The sequence below is a fragment of the Felis catus genome, chromosome A1 (genome assembly GCF_018350175.1).
Source record: "Felis catus isolate Fca126 chromosome A1, F.catus_Fca126_mat1.0, whole genome shotgun sequence".
Lineage (NCBI taxonomy): Eukaryota > Metazoa > Chordata > Mammalia > Carnivora > Felidae > Felis > Felis catus.
Genome location: NC_058368.1, coordinates 135,477,265 through 135,498,920, shown reverse-complemented (window position 1 = coordinate 135,498,920; position 21,656 = coordinate 135,477,265). Strand labels below are relative to the sequence as shown.

The 21,656-nt window shown below is 43.6% G+C and overlaps 1 long non-coding RNA gene across 1 annotated transcript; it reads left to right on the top strand.

Moving 5' to 3' along the window:
* The first annotated feature begins 10,067 nt into the window (after positions 1 to 10,067).
* On the top strand, positions 10,068 to 14,402 carry LOC123386573. The gene is made up of 3 exons (XR_006600652.1): positions 10,068 to 10,998; positions 13,609 to 13,698; positions 14,054 to 14,402. It is a non-coding gene; the product is annotated as an uncharacterized LOC123386573 (long non-coding RNA).
* Positions 14,403 to 21,656: the final 7,254 nt, after the last annotated feature.

Sequence of the window (21,656 nt, the reverse complement as noted above, 5' to 3'; positions counted from 1 at the left end):
TTTTCTTTTTTAAACTGAAAGGTATGGGAAAAAGTAAAGATATGGCAGTCTTTCTAAAGGGGTATAGAATGAATTTCGTCAGTGTTTTTTTTTTTTTTTTTAAGCTGCGTACCATGCCATTGTTTTAATGTACAATAACCTGTTTTCCCATCTGCTCTTGGTGGCCATTTAGGTTGTTTGCAGTCTCTTCCCAATGGTCTGATAGGATGTCTTGACAGCCCAAACACTGGGCGGAGCCATTTCTCTGCACATAACACTTCTAGAAGACTATCTATGTACTAGGGAGGAGAGGGAAGGTTCTTACACCTCTTTGTCCCCTCTGTTTCTATGGTACGCTGTAATCAGGCTAGCTGAGAGAGTCTTATACATGGAATTTGGGTTTTATACCATCAACCTTCATTAATTCATACCTGCATCTGTTCCTACCATGGATGCAAACTTAGCTATTCGGTAATAACTTACATTATTTGCTGCCCTAAAGTCAAGAAACAACTTCTAAGGACTCTCCAGAATGGGGCTCTTTCTTAGCAGAGTGTTAACTTGCCAGTAGAGGGCTCCCTCCTGTCGGGAAAAATAAAAAGGTCTGTGGGTAAGTTTTCCAACTTAATACCCAGACACGAGTGTGGTGTTTCCCTTCTGTGTAGTTGGTTGATGTGTCATTTCCCCGAACATTTAGGAATTAACTTAGTGCTTCCTTTATCAGTTTTTCAGGCGTGTTTAATTGTGAGGAGTTGTGGGGAGGAGCGGGTTCCCCAGGGGTCTTAGGGGAAGGTCTGTGATCTGACCCAGACTAGGGGATTATAGCTTCCTCCTCTACAATGTGGGGCATCCCAGCCTTGTTCTCTATTTCAAGATGAGAAACCGCTTACTCCTATAGCAGGTTCCCTGGGATATGGTTGTGAGACCTGTTAACAGGTCTTAACCCCTGTTTATAAAGCCCTGTTTATATAACCCCTGGTGACTGCTCTTTGAGGCTAAGGCTCCCATGGAGTCAGGTGAAAATCCACCTCAGCACTTTAAAGGGGAAGAGGAAAAGAGCCGACATTAATTTAGCATCTCCTGAGGTAGCCCCGGCAGGATAGGCCACTATGCCCTATGCCCTAGTTCTCTTCATGTCTGGTAGAAATGACTCCTGTTTCCTGTACAATCCCCCATTAAAAAAAAAAAAAAAGCAGTTCAGGAAACTGAGACTCATGAAGGTGAAGTATATATATATTTCCCAAAGTCACACAGGTAGAAACTACCACTTAGAAGCTAGCAGGTTCTGGAGTGCCTGGGTGGCTCAGTCGATTAAGCCTCTGACTTCGGCTTAGGTCATGATCTCATGGTTCATGGGTTTGAGCCCTGCATTCGGGTTCTGGGCTGACAGCTCGGAGCCTGGAGCCTGCTTCAGAGTCTGTGTCTCCCTCTCTCTCTGCCCCTCCCCAGCTTGTGCTTTGTCTTTCTCTCTCAAAAATAAATAAACATTAAAAAAAAAAAAGCTAGCAAGTTCCCCAGCTGGAGTTGCCCTGCTGGCCAATGTGACTGACTGTAGACTCCAAACTTTGTTTTCTACCAGAACAGCTCCCTCCCTGTAGGGCATGAACTGTTTAACCCCAGTCTGAGAAGGTTGAGGCTACTGACTCAGCCCCAGGGAGGAAGTTCCCCCTCTACTTCTGACTTCTGGCTCAGTTTGAGAGTCGATGCAAATCATTTCTTTTTCAGATATACTGATGTCCATGCATTTCCTATTTTATTTAGGGCACACCTAAGCTAATACTGAATAAGTTCCAAGGAAACAGAAGACTCATGGGGTCTGAGAAATTGAGTATAGAACTTGCTTCCTGGAAAATGGCCTATTCTGAGGCCCGGGTCATTAAGCAGTGGTGTGCATGGAGCGCCTGTGTGCTGGGCTGTTCCTGTCCGCCAGCCAGAGGTTTTCCAGCTATCGGAAGGCCTCAGACTGGTGGGCTTTTCCCAGGCCAAAGCTGGTCTCTCAGTCTTATTTTGGTTTAAGAAAGAAGCAGCACAGAGTGAAGAGTAAGGGTGAGGCAAGCTGTTTATAGATGTTAGTCAAATGAGGCCAATAGGTGCTTTTCTTGGTGTTCCATGTAATTTGGTATAAGTAGGGAGCAGACTAATGGGATCTGACTCGGTATAGCCAATGTAGATAAACATTCCTCCCTTTTGAAACTTAAGAATACTCATTAAACTGCTTTTAAACTCAGTGTTCTTAGGGGTGCCTGGGTGATTTAGTCGATTAAGCGTCTGACTTCTACTCAGGTCATGATCTCGTGGTTACTGAGTTCGAGCCCCACATCAGGCTCTGTGCTGACAGCTCAGAGCCTAGAACAGGCCTCAGATTCTGTGTCTCTCTCTCTCTCTTGGCCCCTCCCTCTCTCGTACTCTGTCTCTCTCTTTCTCAAAAATAAATAAACATTAAAAAAATTAAACTCAGTCTTATTAGACTATCTTATAGGATTTTGAGAAACTATTTTTTTTTGCACTGATTACCTCATTTCCATTTACAGTTTTACACACCTGTTGAGCATGTGCCAGTAATGTTCATTTATTCACATCTCTGTAGAGTTATAATAAAATCATGTGAAAGTTTCTAATTGAAAGGGATTATTCAAGGATTAGACATTAAAAAGGAGTTACTGCTGACCCATTCCTCAAACTTCAAGATTCTACATTGATGGCTTAGTTCAATGGTTCTCAAACCCGAGTGTTCATTAGAATGATGTGCAGTGCTTGTTAAATTGCTGGGACCTGCCCCCAGAGTTTCTGTTTCTTTAGGTCTGGAGTGGGCCCCAGATTTTGCAGTTCTTAACAAGTTTCTTGGGGGATGCTGATGCTGCTTGTTTGGGGACCATACTTTGAAAATGTCTGACTCAGTACTGCAAGGTAGAAAAGCTCAAGGTAGTAGAAGTGTTGTTGCTTCTCCCCTACCCCCTCCCTCACATATCTGGTAAGAGAAAATAGTGATTAAGAGGAAAAGCTTTGGACTCAGAGCTTTGGATTCTTTTCTTCATCATTTTCAACCATCTTGGCTAATTTATTGGACTCAGCATCTTAGTTTTCTCATTTGAAAATTGGGGATAATAGCTTCTAGTTCACAGGGTTGTTATGAGCAGTGAGACAATGTGTATAATTAGTTTAGAACATATATAGTGGAACCTGGGTGGCTCAGTTGGCTAAGTGTCTGACTTTTGATATGGGTTCAGGTCATGATCTCATGGTTCGTGGGATTGAGCCCTGTGTCCGGCTCTGTACTGACAGCGTGGAGCCTACTTGGGATTCTCTGTCCCTCAAAAAAAAAAAAAAAAAAAAAAAAAGAACATATTATATAGACATGTAGCATATATACATATATACATAGACCTGTGGAACATATACTGTATTATACGGACATGTAGTACATATACAGCTCTTTTTTTTCTAAGAATTCTTGCATATCTCTGAAGAGGCTTATTTTGACCAAAAATAAACCCAAATAAAAAGAATTAAATGTAAGGCGTGAATACTTTAAATAATTGGGGAGGTAGTATTTTTTTCTCCTTTTAGGGAAGTACTAAAATCCCAACTGATGAAGTACACAGCCCAGGCATTACCAAACATTGTTATTATCTGAGGTGGAAAGAAAGCCTGGGGCCTCTGAACACATCAATACTGAGGAGGTGGGGAAAAGTTAGAAAGAGATTACATGGAGCCAAAGATTGTTTACTTTCAAACAATGGAACTCAAAACCGTCCCAGCTGTAGGAATAGGCAGGGCTGTTTTCCATTTTTAAATCTGGTCTTCGAGTTCCCAGCCATTGCAAAAATCGCCTCTGTCCCTAGCTTGCTGGGGTAATGGGAATTCCCACTCCTTTAGTTTAAGGCTGTGTGTCTCCAGAATGCAAATTGTATTTTCTAGGAGTAATAGCACATTAATCCAATAATACTCACTAACTCTTTTAGATTAGATTATATTAGATTAGCTAGGTGTTACCTTGGAAAATACAGTGCTTTGCCCTGAGGGAATAGGACACAGAAGAAGGTGATTTGGAGGAAAGATCTGGAGTCTGGGGCACAGTGGGGACTTTGGGCAGCCAAGGGCACTGGGGGGCAGGAGAGAACTGCTAGTTACCAAGTTAGCCAGCTGCTCATTCCCCCCCGGGGAGAGCTCCAGACAAGCCTTCCGGTTCCCTGCAACCTTGAGGTCCTATACAGCTTCTTGCAAGGTTGTGTTCTGAAAAACACTTCTCATTTGTGGTGAAATTCTGGGGGATGGTTTCTGTTGCAGGGTTCTTGCATCCCTGGTGGCCTCAGCCTTTATAGGCCTTTCTCCCTGTTTCTCATGTGGGGAACCACTCATCGTGAAAAGAAGAAAAAAACACTACTGCCGTTGTGAATTAAGCTGAGCCAAACGGTGGCTGCTTTGGGGCATTTAGGTAGAGATAGCTGGGTGGGTTTCCCCCCTTCTCCACTTCAGTGACGCCTAAGTCACCTGAAGCAAATGTTAACTAAGCCTTATCCTACTCCTGAGATACAGCAAGATAAAACTCACTGAGGAGCAAGCTCTGACTCTGTTTGATTTAAATAGTTTGTGCTGACCTGGAATCTTCAATTCCGCTGTGTGTTGTTAGTGACATTTTCCTGGCTAACCTATGCGATGCAGTTGGAGCCCAGGGTTTGCTTCCCACTTTGACAGCTCCACACAGGCCCACCTAACTCCGTGGCAGAAGCACCACGCATCACACATGCAACTGCAAAGTGGGGAGGTCAAAAGTTTCATTCTGTAGCCCTTTTCAGGTTCTTGGGCTTTCCTGCAGGCTGCTTGTAACTGTTGGGGTCCTCCTTTTGTCCCCAGCTGGTGGCAGTCAGGCGGCCTTCCTTGTCAGATCTAAAGTAAACTGATGTCCACTTGCAATGCCCTGTGATGGAATGGTGTCGCCAGATGGGGTGATGGGGCTGACGGGCAGGGCCAGGGCCAGATGCAGGTCTGGCTGGTCTGGCCCTGTCTTCACTCGGCAAATGGGGAGGGCCGGGAGGAGAGGTCATCTCTGTGGCCAGTGTCTTCGGCCCACGTTGGGTTTGTGCTTGGAAGCTGAGCTAGTGCTGTGGCCCGTGGAGGGGCCTGGGGGTGGGGGGAGGGGGAAGAGGATGTGTGGTGTCGTGACTGTTCAGGAGGCTAAGCAGCTTGTGGTGGCTCTGGCAGGTTGTGTAAGAAAACAGTATTGTAAACTATGGACATTCAAAAATAATAACAGAATAAGAGGATTAGAGAGACTGGAGACATTTTGAATGAGTCATTTAGTGGCTCCTGGCACTAGTGAATTTATATCCAAGAGTCCTGTGGGCACTTCCTAGAAATAATTTCCCCAAACCCGGGTCTGTATAAAGACCTCTGGGAGGAGCTAACTGATGAGGGGGGGTTAGAGTTGGGGGTTAGATCAGGGGCCCACAAGGTTCTTGCTAACTGTAAGATTCTCTGAATTATTCCAGACCTGTAAAGTGAAAATTTCCAAGCACCTTTGTAGTTAATTGTACAAATGACACTGCTCACAATGGCCACAATGGCTCCTTGGGAATGGCTTTTTTTGCTGCCTGGAGTCACTGCAGACATGAATATGGGCTCTCTTGGGCAAATCAATTTAGAGAAGCTGTAGGCAGTTTGGTTGAAGTCTTCATGCACTGTTACTGGATATAACCCTTATGTGCTAATAAGGGTCAGGGAGAATGTTATTGCCCTTGATTAATTCTCCCTCCAGGAGGAATCTTCTTTGTTTAAAGCAGAATGGTTCATAGTTTGTCAGAAGAAACATGTTATATAAGTCTTGTGGAAGTGAAAGGTCACAGAAGTGACCTTTCTAGAATCAAAAGTCTTGCTTATGACATAGGTTGAATTCATGAGGATTGGAGAACAATCTTTTGAATTTTTTTTTGAACGTTTATTTATTATTGAGAGACAGAGAGACACAGAGTGTGAGCAGGGGAGGGGGCAGAGAGAGAGTGAGACACAGAATCCGACGCAGGCTCCAGGCTCCGAGCTGTCAGCACAGAACCCGACGCGGGGCTCGAACTCACAAACTGCTAGATCATGACCCGAACCGAAGTCGGTTGCCTAACCAACTGAGCCACCCAGGTGCCCCATCGAATTTTAAATAAGATTTTTTTTTACTAAATGCCAAGAAGGAGATCATTCCAAATCCACATGCTACCCTTGTCTGTTGTGTTAACGTCCCCAGAGACCATTCTGTCTATCTCAACATCAAAACTTTTTTCAAATGCTTAAGAATAGTGCTCAGAATTTTGTGTTTAATTCTCACAGAATCACTCCATTTTACAGATGAAACTCAGAGAAGCATCTTGTCCAATGTACTACAACCCAGAAGTGATAGAATATTCTTTCCCACTACCTCAAGTCCTGATTTTGTTCCTTGGGCTCTGACCATTCTACTCTCTTCCGCCATCTTGGGCTTTCTCACCAGCGGCGGGTTTCTTGCCAGCCTTCATCATCCTCCCAGACTTGTGTGTTTTCAGATTCTCTCCTTCCTCTTGCTCTGGCAGATGAAAAGCAACTTCTCTCCCACTTCTTTGGGACTTTCCCTCTCTGGGACTTAGTTTCCTCACCTGTAAAAGGGGGATAAGTGCCAGGAATCATCTCGCTTGTTACTCCGCCTCTCCCAACTCAGTCAGACGTGGCTCCTCAGCAGGTAGTGTGAGCCCAGCCTCTGCTACACCTCCAGGGCAGGCAGCACACAAAGAATCCAGGGCTCTGGAGGCCCTTGTTCCTTATTCTTAAACTCTTTTCTTGATACTCTTATGGTTGCTGCCCTACATTGATTGCTAGTCATTCCTGTTGAGAGCCCCCAGCCCTCTGTTGCTTTGTCCTTCTCCTAGACCCTGAATCTCATCTTCTCCAGTTAGCAGATATGATGCCTTGGGCAGATAACATCACTCTTCTGAGCCTCAGTTTTCTCATCTGTAAAGAATGGGTTCATAATATCTATGTTGCATAGATTAGTTGTGAAGATGAAACCTGTTAATATCTTACAGGAAGACACCTGGCAAATAGCAGACCTGCTTGGTTCCTTTTAGTTACCGTCTTTCTTGATTTTGGTCTTAGAAATAGTCATCTTTTAAATCTAGTCTACCCATTAAGACACCTGAGCCTGTTCACATTTCTCCATCCACGTGTAACTGTGTGTCCTGTTCCCAGACACCCAATGCTTTTGATGCCACTGGTTTTGGGGTTTGGCCCCTCTTCCTGGTATCCCCTTTCTTGCTTCCCTATGTCTTCTAGGCTTACTCCATGCCATTTGTCTATGCCTTTGTTGCTGCCATAGCCAGGTGCTAACTATAATAATACCTGCTTTGCATACCTCAGGGATTATTGTGAGGATCAAAGGGGATGATTTATGCCATAAAAGTGCTTTGAAAGGTGAGATGGGCCACATTCATGTGGGTTACATTATGAGGACTATTATCACCCGGAACTATCTTCAGATGACTAAAAATATCCACCCAGCCTGGACCTTCTCAGCATATTCTTATCTCTCTTGGACTTCCCCACACTGGCTGAGAAGTCTGACAGCTAAGCAAGTGAAGAACTTGCTGCTAGACAGCAGTGTTGAGGGTGGAGAATGCCTGGGTAATGAATTACCTTCTTTAGCGTCCCAATGGGAAATCTGGTACCCTGGAAAGTGTTAATTTACCTCACTTGAGTGAATGCTTTAGACCCAGCAAGCATTTCATTTGCCCAGGCAGCCTATTGTGATGATGACATTAAATAATCATTATCATTACGTGGAAATCCTGTCACCTTGAGGATTTAGAAAGTGTTTCTCAAGTCACATACACATAAGCAACCAAGATGAGCAGAATGTTCATCTAGAAGAAAGTATTTGTGAAGACAACATTTGTTTGTAATTGTTAAGCATTTGGCAAAGGCAGGAAATGAAAGAATGAAATGAACCACAGCTTTGGATTCCTTCCAGTGTTTTTTCCAATCCCAAATGGTGAAGACTGGGGAGGGAAGCCTTCCTGTCCTGGACCATGAGCTCTAGGGAGGAGAGTAGGAGCCTTCAACTCCCTTATGCCCTCTGTCCAGGAAGTCATTTCAAAGGGAGCTGCCTCTGGGGAAAGCAAGATCCCATTGACCAATATTTATTTATAGTCTTATACCCTGTAAAGTTGTCTTCTTTTTAAAAATTAAGAGCAAAAAATATTTTGGTTCTTGTTTGTTTGGATCGCCTCCAGGCGGTCATATCTGTTTTCTTTATTTCTGTGCTGGTTGCTCAACATTTTTGGTCTTGATGGAACTGGTTTCATTCCTAGACCCTCCCTTATTATTAATGTTCTTATTATTGGTTAGTTCTTCTATGTAGTGTCCTTGACAGTTTTTTTTATTAGCTGTTCTTTACAACAACGCGGTGAGGTGGATCGGCCTTACTGAATATTTGTCCAACAAATTGTCCAACATTTTCTTTTGTTGGCTTTTGTTAGGATTTATTACCACCATTTTTTTTTTCTCTTTCTGATAGTTGTCCTTCTGGAAGAAACTTACTTAATACTCATTCTTGTGGAGCTACATGAGCCAGGGGCTTTGTGTCATCTGCTTTCAATTCGTGTTTGGTTTCTTCCTCCCTGCCTGCCTTTCTCACCCTCCTCAAAATTATCGTTGCCTCTTCTGTTCATGCACATGGTGCTCAACTAATCAAAAGCAGGCTTGAGTAGAGGGCTTCTTTTTTTTTTGCTTTCTTGACATTCAGGTACATTTCTAAGGGGCCACTGGCTGTGAGTTCTTCCGCACATGCTCTGTTAGCAAATAATCAGTCACTGCTAATATTTTTGTGGTGGCTGTTGCTATGGTTGCGTGTATATTAGTTCTACGGTGAACCACTGGACTGTTGGGCTATGAAGAGAGATGTCTCAGGGCTGGCTGGGTATCAGTGGCATAAGAGGAAAGGGCATCGGTTCTGATTAACCAAGAAATGCCCAACTCTTCCAAAATCCACCACCATCACCGTCTCTAGCACCTCCAGCTCTTCTGCCGGAATAGCTTCCACCCCTTGTTGTGCACTACCGTCAAAAATATTTTATTATGTTCCTATCTATGCACATATACCTAGATATCTCTGATGTCTAGGAATTTATAAGTAAGCCAAGCTCCTCTAAATGCCATTTTTAATGTTGAATACTTAATGTCTGTTATCTTGCTTCTATTTTTATATTTATAAAATATAAATATTTTGTAATATATTTCTCTATTGCCCTTATATCATACCATAGTTATTGTTGACTTGTCTTTCTTACCCAGTAGACTCTGGATTTCTTGAGGGCAGAGACCCTGTCTTATTTTTCATCCACCACGTGTTGTGCTAGGCACCAGGGAAATCTATTAAGGGGTTAATAAGTGTTTGTTCAGTGAATGTTAAAGTGCTGTGATTAAATGAGAAAATGTTTCTGTTAACTATATCATGTTTTATAAACCAGTAAGGGCTCTTCAAATACAACTTCTTTTTATTATACTTGTATTATTTTGTCTATATAGCAATAAATAGATTTGAATCCTGTGAAGCTGAACAAGAAATACTTGCCCACATTATGGAACAAGAGTGATGGCAATTTGACTGAATTTTCAAAGGTTAAAAAGACCAGCCCTATAATTTTGATGGGTTTCTGATGTTGAGTCTGCTTGGTTACCTCTGGTGATTGAGAGAGCCCAGAAAAGAGTGGGAGAATAAGTTACACATGTCTTTAATCTTTTTTTTTAATGTTTATTTATTTTTGACAGAGAGAGAGAGACAGAGCATGAGCAGGGGAGGGGCAGAGAGAGAGGGAGACAGAATCTGAAGCAGGCTCTAGGCTCTGAGCTGTCAGCACAGAGCCCGGCGCGGGGCCCAAACTCATGGACTGTGAGATCACGACCTGAGCTAAAATCAGACGCTCAACCAACTGACCACCCAGGCGCCCCTCATCTTTTTTTTTTTTAATGTTTATTTATTTTGAGGGAGAGAGAGACAGAGAGTGAGCATGGGAGGGGCAGAGAGAGAGGGAGACACAGAATCCGAAGCAGGCACCAGGCTCTGAGCTGTCAGCACGCAGCCCGATGTGGAGCTCGAACCTATGAACCGTGAGATCACGACCTGAGCTGAAGTTGGACGCTCAACTGACTGAACCATCCAGGCGCCCCAACCTTCAAATGTCTTTAAAAGTCATTTAGAAAATTCTCTGCTGCATAGGTAGGTATTTTAGAAAATATCCTAAGTGAGGTTGCACTTACATGGGTTCTGGGTGTGTGTGGTTCTGGAAAGCTATGTGTTATCCTGTGTTGTATCAGATTTAAGCCAATGGAATAGGTGTTACCAAAGCAATTCGATGTAGTTAGCAGTTGGCTCAATGCTCCAGAACTCTTCCCCTGTGGAACTTACCTTAGAGGCTGTGAAGAAGGGGGAAGAATAGATCTTCCATCCACTGTCTTGTGGCATACTGTTTCAAGAAAAATGGACCAGTTATTTCTGCAGACCATATGTGACAATTAGTGATGAAAAAATAAGTTCTACTTGTGAGTCTGGCACATTTCAGATACCTAATAAATACTGACTGAGTGAATAAAGGAATGAATACAGCCTCCTTATCCCAGATGTCCAAAGTGCTTAACACAGGCATGTGCAAAAGGCCCAAGAATGACTTGACTGGCTTTTACCCAAGGGTACCTTGGGATCAGTCAGCAACAGGGGAAGAACTCTGAGTGTGGGCCAAGTTCACTTACGAGAAGAAGCTTTTGATAAAAGCCCAGTATTCTTATCAATATTCCTCCAACTCTTTCTGCAGCCCTGGCAAACTCTTTTTGAAAAGCAAATGCACTAGAGGCAGAAGCTGAATCAGAAAGCCAAAATGCAAGTCGCATCCACAGTTGGGGAGCAAGACGTCTCAAATAAACCCTTTGGTACATTTGGGAGGATGAATTTACAACAGACCGACAGCACTTTTGAATCTATGTATAGAAATATTCGATTGGTTGCTGGAGGTAAAAATTTAGTCTATTAGAATGTAGTGTGTTAAGGGGCGCCTGGGTGGCGCAGTCGGTTAAGCGTCCGACTTCAGCCAGGTCACGATCTCGCGGTCCGTGAGTTCGAGCCCCGCGTCAGGCTCTGGGCTGATGGCTCGGAGCCTGGAGCCTGTTTCCGATTCTGTGTCTCCCTCTCTCTCTGCCCCTCCCCCGTTCATGCTCTGTCTCTCTCTGTCCCAAAAATAAATAAAAAACGTTGAAAAAAAAAAATTAAAAAAAAAAAAAAAAAAAGAATGTAGTGTGTTAAATGAAGTTGCCAGGAAGCTGCACTACAGGATTCTGCCTTTTTTATGAGTTATCCTCATTACTGGTCAGTGGTCGAAACAGAACATGTTGACTTTGAGATCTGGTAATTGTCTTAAATATAGTGGCTTCAAGGCCACAGAACCACTTTCCATCTTTACTGCCTACTTTTCTTTCCTTCATTTTTACTATCGATTCTGGTTTCCTTTCTTTATGTGCCAATCTCTGTTTGGCGGGAACTGACCACGAGAAGAATTTTTTTTTTCCCCATCTACTTAATTCTTTGGGTGCTGAAGACTTAGTAGGGAAATGAATGGGAGAAAGAGTCAAGCAGAGAAATTTGTGCATGAAACGTTTTTTTTTTTTTTTTCCCTCTGAGGATTTGTTGTGAGCAGATATAATGTGTCTTTCTCACTCAAAGTACCTCCAAGGGCTTTCACAGATCAATTAGTCACTGGCAGGGCAGTGAGAGTAGAGGCAGAATGAACCATGTGGTGACAGCCGGAGACCTGGCTGCTCTCTCTCTCTCAGGCATGCTGTCCTTGATCATTAGATAACCACAGTGACACTTCACCCCTGCTACTGTTTCCGTTACAATCAGAACTTCAGAGCAAGGGTAGGGCTCTCTGGGTGTCACTCCATTGCATTAATAAACAAACACCCACAAGGAGAGGTCGGGGAAAGGGGAAACTGGCCATATTTCTGAGACCCAAAGCCAAGAAAAGGAAACAAAAGAAAATCAATCTTTTATTGCTCACTTTGACTCTGGAACACTTATGTGTTCTCTGCAATGTTTGGTCGTTGACTAATGCTGAACCCGAGCATTTCTCTCTGTTCATGAGATGAGACCAACTAAACTCCACAAGAGTCTTAATTATAAGATGAGGCTCTTGATACAGCCCTTCTCAGCTTACAAAATAGGTGTGACAGGCCTCCTGCTAGTTACTCAGCAGGCAGAGCCTACAGCATATGCCTTCAGGGCCTGTGAAGTACAGAGCGAGAGTGGAATCTGAGAAACACCTCAAAATGTGTCCAACTGAGCTATCAGAAAAATTCTCCAGTCGAGTACTCTGCAGGAACAAATGGAGTTTCTGAAATGCACATATTTTGGAAGCATGCTTTGAACTTTGAGTTCCCAGCTTGTTGATTTTAGGGCCAGGGGAGGGGATGGAGGTCAGAATGGGAGAGCCGGGTGACCATTGCAATCATTTCAAGCCAGTAAGGGCGAACCCCGGCTTTTGTAAGATTCGGAGTCTTTCAGACTATCCAGCAAGTGGAGGGTTTGGAAAGAAAAGTGCTTCTTACATAATAGCTGAGAGCTCTTATCTCATTCTTGGGAACAAGCTGAGGGGTAGGTGGCAACTATTTTGGTCTTTCATTGCACAGTTGGCAGAGCTGAGGCACAGGGAAAGGAGTTGGTCTGTCAGCCCACTTAGCCAGATGTGCATGTGAAGAGAGTTCCTTCAACGCCCTTCCCTCTGCAGTTCCCACAGTACCTCCCCATCCTCTGTCAATGCCAGTCACAACCTCTGCTCAGAGGCCTTTGGCAGCTTCCAGAGAGTGGGAACTGACAGCATCGCTGAGGTCACTGGACAGACTTAGAGTCTGCGGACCTGAACTTGAATTCTGGTTTTTCCTCTTGCTGGATCTGTGGTCTCGGGCAACTTTCTCAATCTCTCTGCAGTCTTAGTTTGCTTCTCTTATTTATTTATTTATTTATTTATTTATTTATTTATTGACAGAGACAGCACCAGCAGGGGGAGGGGCAGAGAGAGAGGGAGAGAGAAACCCAGGCAGGCTCCGTACTGTCAGCTTAGAGCCCGGTGTGGGGCTGGAACTCAGGAAAACATGAGATCACGAGTTGAGCTGAAACCGAGAGTTGGATGCTCAATCAACTGAGCCACCCAGGCGCCCCAGTTTGCTTCTTTTTAAAATGAGGCTGACAGGGGCACCTGGGTGGTTCAGTTGGCTGAGCATCTGGCTCTTGATTTCAGCTCAGGTCCTGATCTCACGGTTCGTGGGATCGAGTCCTGAGTTGAGCTCTGCGCTGAAAGCATAGAGTCCGCTTGGGATTCTCTCTCTCTCTCTCTCTGCCCCTCCCCTATTCACATGCATGCTTCTCTCTCTCTCTCTCAATATAAATAAGCAAACATTTAAAAGAAAGAAAACAAGGATGACAGTAGCAATAGCAGTGGTCGTGAGAATTAAAAGTTGAAAGCATTTAATCCACTGCCTTGCATAACTCAGTAAATGTTAATTGGATCTGAATTTAAGGAAGAAATAAAACGAACCCAGATTTCCTTCTCTGACTTCTTTTGATGCCAGGGACGAGTAGGCTCCACCTTCCTGGATGCTCAGGGATTTGCCCACAACCGTGATACTCAGAATGCGGTTTCTGGACTACCAACATCAGAGGTACCTGGGAACCTATGAAACATGCAAGTTCTCAGGCTCCATCCTAGACTGAATCAGAAACAGGGGGGCAGTAGCAGTCTGTGGTTTAACATCTTCCAGGTGGTTCTATGCACACTCAAGTTTGAGAACCTCTGCCCTGTATTAATTTCACTACAACAGGAACAAAATATGTATGATGACAGTTGGCATAATCATTGTTGCAATGTGACTGACAGCTTGAGCTCAGGCATATACTGGTGGTGCTTCTATATGTGTCTTGTCTTTGTGCATTTGTTGAGAGAGGAGAAGAGGGAATTTGCTAAAGTTGACTCTCCCTCGAACTTTTAACTTTCTGCTTTTTTCTTTTCTGGTACAGGGTGTGGAATTGACAAAAGAAAATAGTGGGTCTGTATGAGCATGAAGCTGATAGAAGAAATCATCAAATACAATCCTTAAGCCCCACAGTCCTTGTAATGTTGGAGTTTGCAGAGACGGAACACTCTGAAATAAAACACTAAGGGTGGCATTGTGCTCTGACATACAGACTCTAAAAGAAGACGCTAAAATTTATTATATATTCAGAAGGATGCTTAAAGTGTTGACAAATTTGAAATGATTTTGCAAATACTGATGGGGCACCTTGGTGGCCCAATGGGTTGAGCATCCGACTCTTGGTTTCAGCTCAGGCCGTGATTTCACGGTTCAGGGGATTGAGCCCTGCAATAGGCTCCACACTGACAGCACAAAGCTTGCTTGAGATTCTCTCTCCCCCCCTCTCTCTATCCCTCCCTCACTTGTATGTGTGCATGGGCATGCTGTCTCTCTCTCTCTCTCTCTCAAAATAAATAAATAAACCTAAAAAAATAAATATATATATGTGGCCCTTGAACAACACGGGGGTTAAGGGTGCCTACCCCTGGCACAGTAAAAAAATCTTTTGATTCCTTAAAAATTTTACTACCAGTAGCCCGTAGTTGACCAGAAGTGTTACTGATAACAGAAGCAGTTGATTAACACATATTGGTATGTTATGTGTGTTATATACTGTTTTATAATAAAGTAAGCTAGAGGAAAGAAAATGTTACTAAGAACATCATAAAGAACAGAAAACACTCTTAATAATAAACTGCACTGTATTTATCAATAAAAATCTGCATGTAAATGGACCTGCATAGTTCATACCCATATAGTTCAAGGGTTATCTGTCCTTTGAAAGTTGAATCTGTGCTGTAAAGCTTGGATATTTTAGAGTTGTGGAGAACATCAACGTTTCTCTTCATCTCTCCATCGGGAGCTAGGAGGTGTGTCATTTCACTGACTTTTTATTTATTCCATGTCATTCTTCATAGTGTTTTCCGGAGAACTTCTTAGCAAGAATGGCTGCTGTGTCCTTCTCTGTTGGTGCCATACCCCTGCTCCGGCTCCATCACCATCGTTCCCTTCTGGAAAAGTTTAGAAGCTCCTCCCCTCTTTTTAGGTGGGGAAACACGGGTTGAGTTGCCTTAGCAGCACCTCACACTGTAATTCAACACTCTCATTTCATAGATGACAAAATGGAGGTCCAGAGATGGAGTTTCCTGGCTCCTAGCTCAGGGCTCTTTAAGCTACACTCTAATGGAAGCATCTCCACACAGTCTGTGAGCTTAGTAACCATGGGGTGTGGCGTAGAAAAGAAGAGTTGTGGAGTTAGAAGCACTTTTCTCTCACTAGTTTTTCAGATTCCATACCTGTTAAAAAGGTCAATCCGTATGTGGGTCAGTGATTTTCCACTTTCGTTTAAATAAATGAGGAATGTGAGATTTGATTGGCCCGTTTTTAATTGTGGGCACTAGGGAATGGGTGGATGTCAAAACCAAACAAGTCCTAACTTGTCTCTAATTTATCTTTTTGACGGAAAAGCTCATCATTGGCAAGCCATTAGCTTTTAATTGCTGCCAAAGTCATGCTGTTCACATAAATGGGGAAGAGCGGGTGGGATCCGATCCTCCACATCATATTAGTAGTTTTTGCTCATAACATTTGAATTTCCAGGCCCAGTCATTATTTTATCCCTATAAAGTAGCTTTAAAATAGGGATGGAGTTCTCCCGGTTTCCTTTGCCACGAGAAGTATCAGGTGATATCAGGTATTTGCTTAGTATTCCTTAAATTTTGCTTGGCGTTCTTTGTGCTGACATTCTGAAGTGCCGAGGCAATAAGTCAAATGATTTCTTAGATGTTCAGGGAACAGTGAATACAGCCAGTGTGTAATTTTTCAGCATAATGGGAGAAAACCTTGGCCTGGATTACTCCAAACCAGACAGATCAGAATAAACAAAGGTGTGTGTGTGTGTGTGTGTGTGTGTGTGTGTGTGTGTGTGTGTGTGTGAATGTGTGTTTCAGCTTTATTTTCTTTCTGACCCCCAAAATGTGACTCTGGGGTAAGGGCACACTTGAATATTCATTGTACATTAACAATAATGATAGTAATGAGCACTTATTTATTGACCACTTATTATATATCAGGTACTCGTGCCTATAATATCTCACTTATGTCTCACAGCTCTCCATGGAAGACATTTTATCCCCAGTTTAAAGGCTCAGTGAGGTTAAGTAATTTGTCACAGGTCACATGGGAAGTAATGGGAGAAACAGGATTTGAACCCAGACTGTCTAGCTCAATATAGCTTCGAGTGCTTTCTGAAACTGTAACCTTTTCCTTGTGTCCTCCATTTGCTGGTGGATGTAGGGTGCTGCTGTGAAGCAAGGTGGCACTTGATCCTCGTGTAAATGACACATTGTGGGTCTGTTAGGTGAGGAAGAAGCTCGGGCTCTTTCTGAAAGAGCCTGACTCTGAACGGTCAAGGAGGAGAAGATTAAGCACCTTTGGGAAAGAAAAGGGAAGGGGGTTTTAGGAAGGAATGGCTGAAAGGGTAGATACGGTCAGGAGATACTGGGGTTTGGCTTCTGTAGAGAGAGGTTGGGAAAACTACGTAACCTTGAACTACACTGCATTTTAGAATAAGTGACGCCTCCACTGTGCTGCCCCCCTGCCTTCAACCCATGTCTACCCAGTGGTAAGAACAACCATCTTAAGTTGTAAGCTGGAAAGTGTCAATGGCTGGCCTAGTACTCTGCTTCTTACGGCACCGAGAATAAAATCCAGAGTCCTGACCTTTGTCTATGAGGCTCTAGCAAGTACTGCCCACTTCCCCTCGGGACTTGTGTATTTGGGCAGCTTTCTACTGAAGTCATGTGCAGCTTTCCATCTGAGGCCTAGACAGGAAGTCCCTGGGAGTTAATGCCCCAGAAGCAGGTCTCAACCAGGGATGGACAAGCATTGGTGGATGAATGCCCCAACTCTCTTGGCCTCATGTGGTAGGGACTCTGAGGTGTGTTCTGTGCATTCTGCCAGAGTACCCTACGTGGCTGAGCCCCACTTGCCCATGGCGGTGAACTGCTCATTAATGCACCCTGTACCACCTTCCTTCCCTTCCGGTTTCACTTTCCTGCTCCCTGTCTGTGCTTGCTCCCAAATAAACTACTTGCATTCAAATCCTCATTCATGGCCTGATTCAGGGGAACCCAGGAAAGCCAGAGGTCTTATTTGATCTGGCCTCTGTCCACCTCTCCTAAGTCCATTAGAGCCCTGTACCCAACAAACTGTCTTCCAGTCACATTGTTCTTTACATTTCCTAAATATTCTAGACTTCTCGATACATGCTGCTCCTACACTTCTCAGAGCTGATTCCTCATTAGTTCGGATTCTACTTTTTAAAAAATTTAAATCCAAGTTAGTTAAGATACGGTGTAATAATGATTTCAGGAATAGAATTTAGTGATTCATCACTTGCATATAACACCCAGTGCTCATCCCAACAAGTGCTTTTCTTAATGCCTATCGCTCATTTAGCCCATCCCTGCACCCACCTCCCCTCCAGCAACCTTCAGTTTGTTCTCTGTATTTAAGAGTCTCTTATGGTTTGTCACCCATTCTATTTTTATATTATTTTTTGCTTCCCTTCCCCTATGTTCATCTCTTTCGTTTCTTAGATTCCACAAATGAATGAAATCATATGATATTTGTCTTTCTCTGACGGACTTATTTCACTTAGCATGATACACTCTAGTTCCATCCATGTTGTTGCAAATGGTAAGATTTCATTCTTTTTTTAATCACCAAGTAATATTCCATTGTGTATATATAGACCACATCTTCTTTTCTATTCATCAGTCAATGGACATTTGGGCTCTCTCCATACTTTGGCTATTGTCGGTAGCGCAGCTATAAACATTGGGGTGCATGTGCCCCTTTGAATCAGCACTCCTGTATCCTTTGGATAAATACCTAGTAGTGCAATTGCTGGGTTGTAGGGTAGTTCTATTTTTAATTTTTTCAGGAACCTTCACATTATTTTCCAGAGTGGCTGTACCAGTTTGCATTAGGATTCCAGTTTAATGTCACCTCCTTAAGAGGTCTTTCCTGGTATTTTAGAAGAGAGCTTGAAGTCCTGGAACAGGGTATCTGGATCCCCTTGCTTTGGCCCCAAATGGTGTGAGTGGAAATGCAGTGTGAATGGCGGATCGCTCCCCATCTGGTCTCCGGACTTCTGCACACCTTGGTCTAAGGCAAGGGAGGGTGGGCTCGTCCACTGTGCGATTTGGCCTTCTGAGTGTTCCCCAGTTTATTTGTGGCACCAGGGTTAAGAAGGAGGCTTAAACCAGGAAGAAAGAGTGATGGCAGGATTGACAGGAGAGACCGAAGAGGCTGAGTATTCAGAAGACCCATCTGACACACCTCAGAAAAACCTTTGAAATTATGGACATATCCTCTGAATCCAAGTCTTGGTATCTTCTGAAGCCTGTTTACCAAGAAATGTCCTTAAATCCTACGTAGCTTTCTCTCAAAGTCTTTGTAAGAGGGTAGTTATTTTAGTTCTTTAAAGTTGGCTTTGCTGTTGTCGTTCAAATGAGAGAAATGAGTAGGAAGTTACAGACCCTCTGGTATCGGTGCTTTGCATTCTCTTACCAGATAGGCTGGTACCTAGAAGTACAATTTTCACTCAACATTTGCTTTTCTCTTGGTCTCAGACAGCTCTTGAGAGTGAATTGAGAAGAGGCGTCCCTCTGGGTGGAGGCCCCTCTGCCTGTGAACACACAAGGCCCGGGGGGTGGGGGGAGGTGGGGGGCGCAACTCCTGCTCTTGCTCCCCGTGCAGGACCCACCCTGTGTGGCACAGGAGGGAACCTGAGTCCAGAGACGGAGATATGCTAGCCCCGCCACCAACACTTCCAACTTCTGAGAAATGCCTTTGGACCTAATGTCAAGCCTACGTATTGCAGTCTGCCATTTTCTTTTTGAGTTTGATTGGATCATGAAATATCAGCAGTGGGAGCCCCAGAGAGTGTAAGTGCCAGCCTCTCATTTTTCCCAGGAGGAGACTGAAGCTTACAGCCGTTTAATGACTTATTCAAAGCCACACTGCCGAACGCGGCACATGTGAGGTGGAAGCAGGCTGAATGTCATTGGAAAATTCTTTTAAGCTGGTAACTGTCTAAAAGGTTCTTGTAACTCTCAGGAAATTCACCAAAGGGTATATTGGACACTGAGGATGTTTTCAGGAGCAGCGGCCTTAAGGGGAGGTCCCTTTGTAAAATTTCACCTTGGGCCCTTGACATTTCAATTTTTGCCACTGAATGTTTCTTTTATTGCAGATGTTTCCAGAGTTGTGATGATTGCTTCTTCTTCTTTTTTTTTAAAAATTATTTATTATTTTTTATTTTTGGGAGAGCACAAGTCGGGGAGGGGCAGAGAGAGAGAGAGAGAGAAAGACAGCGATTCCAATCAGCTCTGTGCTGATAGGCTGACTGGCAGTGAGCCCAAGTAGCTCTCCAACTCATGAGCTGTGAGATCATGACCTGAGCTGAAGTCGGTCATTCAACCGATCGAGCCACCCAGGTGCCCCCAGAGTTGTGGTGACTGCTCCTAACCACAACACAATACAATTTGTGGTAAGGATTGTCTCAGATCTTATTTTGTCAAGGTAGAAATGCTACTTCCCTGATATTTTCAAAACCAATGGTCTTAGATTAACACTATTGAAACCTTCAGCACGTCATTTGGATGTCCCTTCTTTTTTTGTTAGGGCCTGAAATAACTAACGACTAAGGAATTTCATTGAAAAAAGAAAGAAAGAAAGAAATGTTTTGCCCCTTGGAATAAATTAATCCTCACAGAGGAACAATGAGATAAACATGAATTTTGGTCTGGAAGACCCTTGTGAAGAAGAATGAATTCACCTTCTTTGGGTTCAAATGAAATTCGGATTAAAATCCCTTCAACAATGGCACTTCCTCCTACCCAGCATCTGCTGCACACTACTGAAACATTGTCATTCATTTAGTTCATCATCAAGTACTCAGTGAGCACTTAGTTCATTATGCACTGACTTATACATTCTGTACTTCCAAGTATAAGAGACTTTCAGAGCTTGTATGCACAAACTTGCCTGAAGACATAAAATCAAAAGAATACGGCATTTCCAGTGAATACGAAAATCAGCCTCCATACAAGATGGTGGATTATGTTTGTTGCATTGTTTCTATAATGGGTCTGATGGTTTGTGCTGAATAATTCATGCTATTTTGCCCACGTCCCTTGAAAGCATTGGTGTCTCTCTGAAGGACAGCTGGTTGAAGTTAAGGTATGAACTGTTGCCACAGACTTGCATATTGCCAAATGGCTTCTTGGGATTTTATTTCTGTTAGTGCAGTATTTGAGAGTACTGGCGGTGGAATTAAGCAGGCCTGGGTTCAGATCCAAGTTCTACTCTTTGAGTTGGGAAAGAGATCTAACCTTTTTTAGTCTCACTTTTCTCATTTGAAAAATGAAGGTTAAAAATTCATCCTTGTTGTGATTTACATGTACAGAAAGCAAAATTTCATTAAAATTTTTTAATGTTTCTTTATTTTTGAGAGAGAGAGGGAGAGAGCGTGAGTGGGGGAGGGGGAGAGAGCTGGAGACACAGAACCGGAAGCAGGCTCCAGGCTTTGAGCTGTTAGCATAGATCCTGACGCAGGGCTCGAACTCATGAACCGCGAGATCATGACCTGAGCTGAAGTCACACGCTTAACTGACTGAACCGCTCCGGTGCCCCACAAAACTTCATTTTTAAATGAGTGGTGTTTTTGAAGGAGGGTGGGTCTGGATAAAGGTAAGGCTTCTTCCCTGCCCAGTGCCTCAGATTTTGTTGTGAAAATCTGGGAACAGGAGTTGGGCGGTGGGTAGGTGGGTACTGGGAGAACTCCACTGTTTTTAGAAGAGGGAAAAGAATAGGGTGAGGAGGAGAGGAGCCTGCAAGGAGGGAAGCAAGAAGGCAATGGTGCCACAGACGTGGCAAGGTGATCATGGTGGGCCAGAGGACACGTAAAGAACTGTGATGCCCCTCTGAGTGTGTGTTGCTGTGATGGTCTCTGTTTCCCATGACCTTGACTTGTTCACTTGCCTTTCCCTGCTCCTGGCCCAATTTTTGATAAAGTCTCCTAAGCTCACTAGTGTTTCATGGCAGTTAGGTTGTGACTTTATGTCTGGATCAGTCAGATGACACGGGTGCCCAGGAGACAGGGGTCATGAGAATGCAAGCCTTTGGGAATATGCAGAAAACTGGTGAAGCCTCCGGATTTTCATAGGTGTTGGTGATTCTTTCCAAGCTGATCTAGATTTTTAGGGGGTAGGTTTTGCCTGATATCTGAGTATCAGTAGACAGTATTCAGTGAGCTTTCACCCTGTGCCAGATGCCAATGTATGAACATTGCATGCATTGTCTCCTACTTACTCAACAAATACTTACTGAGTGGCTAGTTTAATCCTTACAAGTCAATTAAGTATTGAGTTAATCCTCAAATAAATAGCCCATTTTATAGATGAAGAAACTGAGCTTGAGATAGCTTATGGAGCTGGCCTAAGGTTATTCAGCTAATCTATATATATATTAGCACAGAG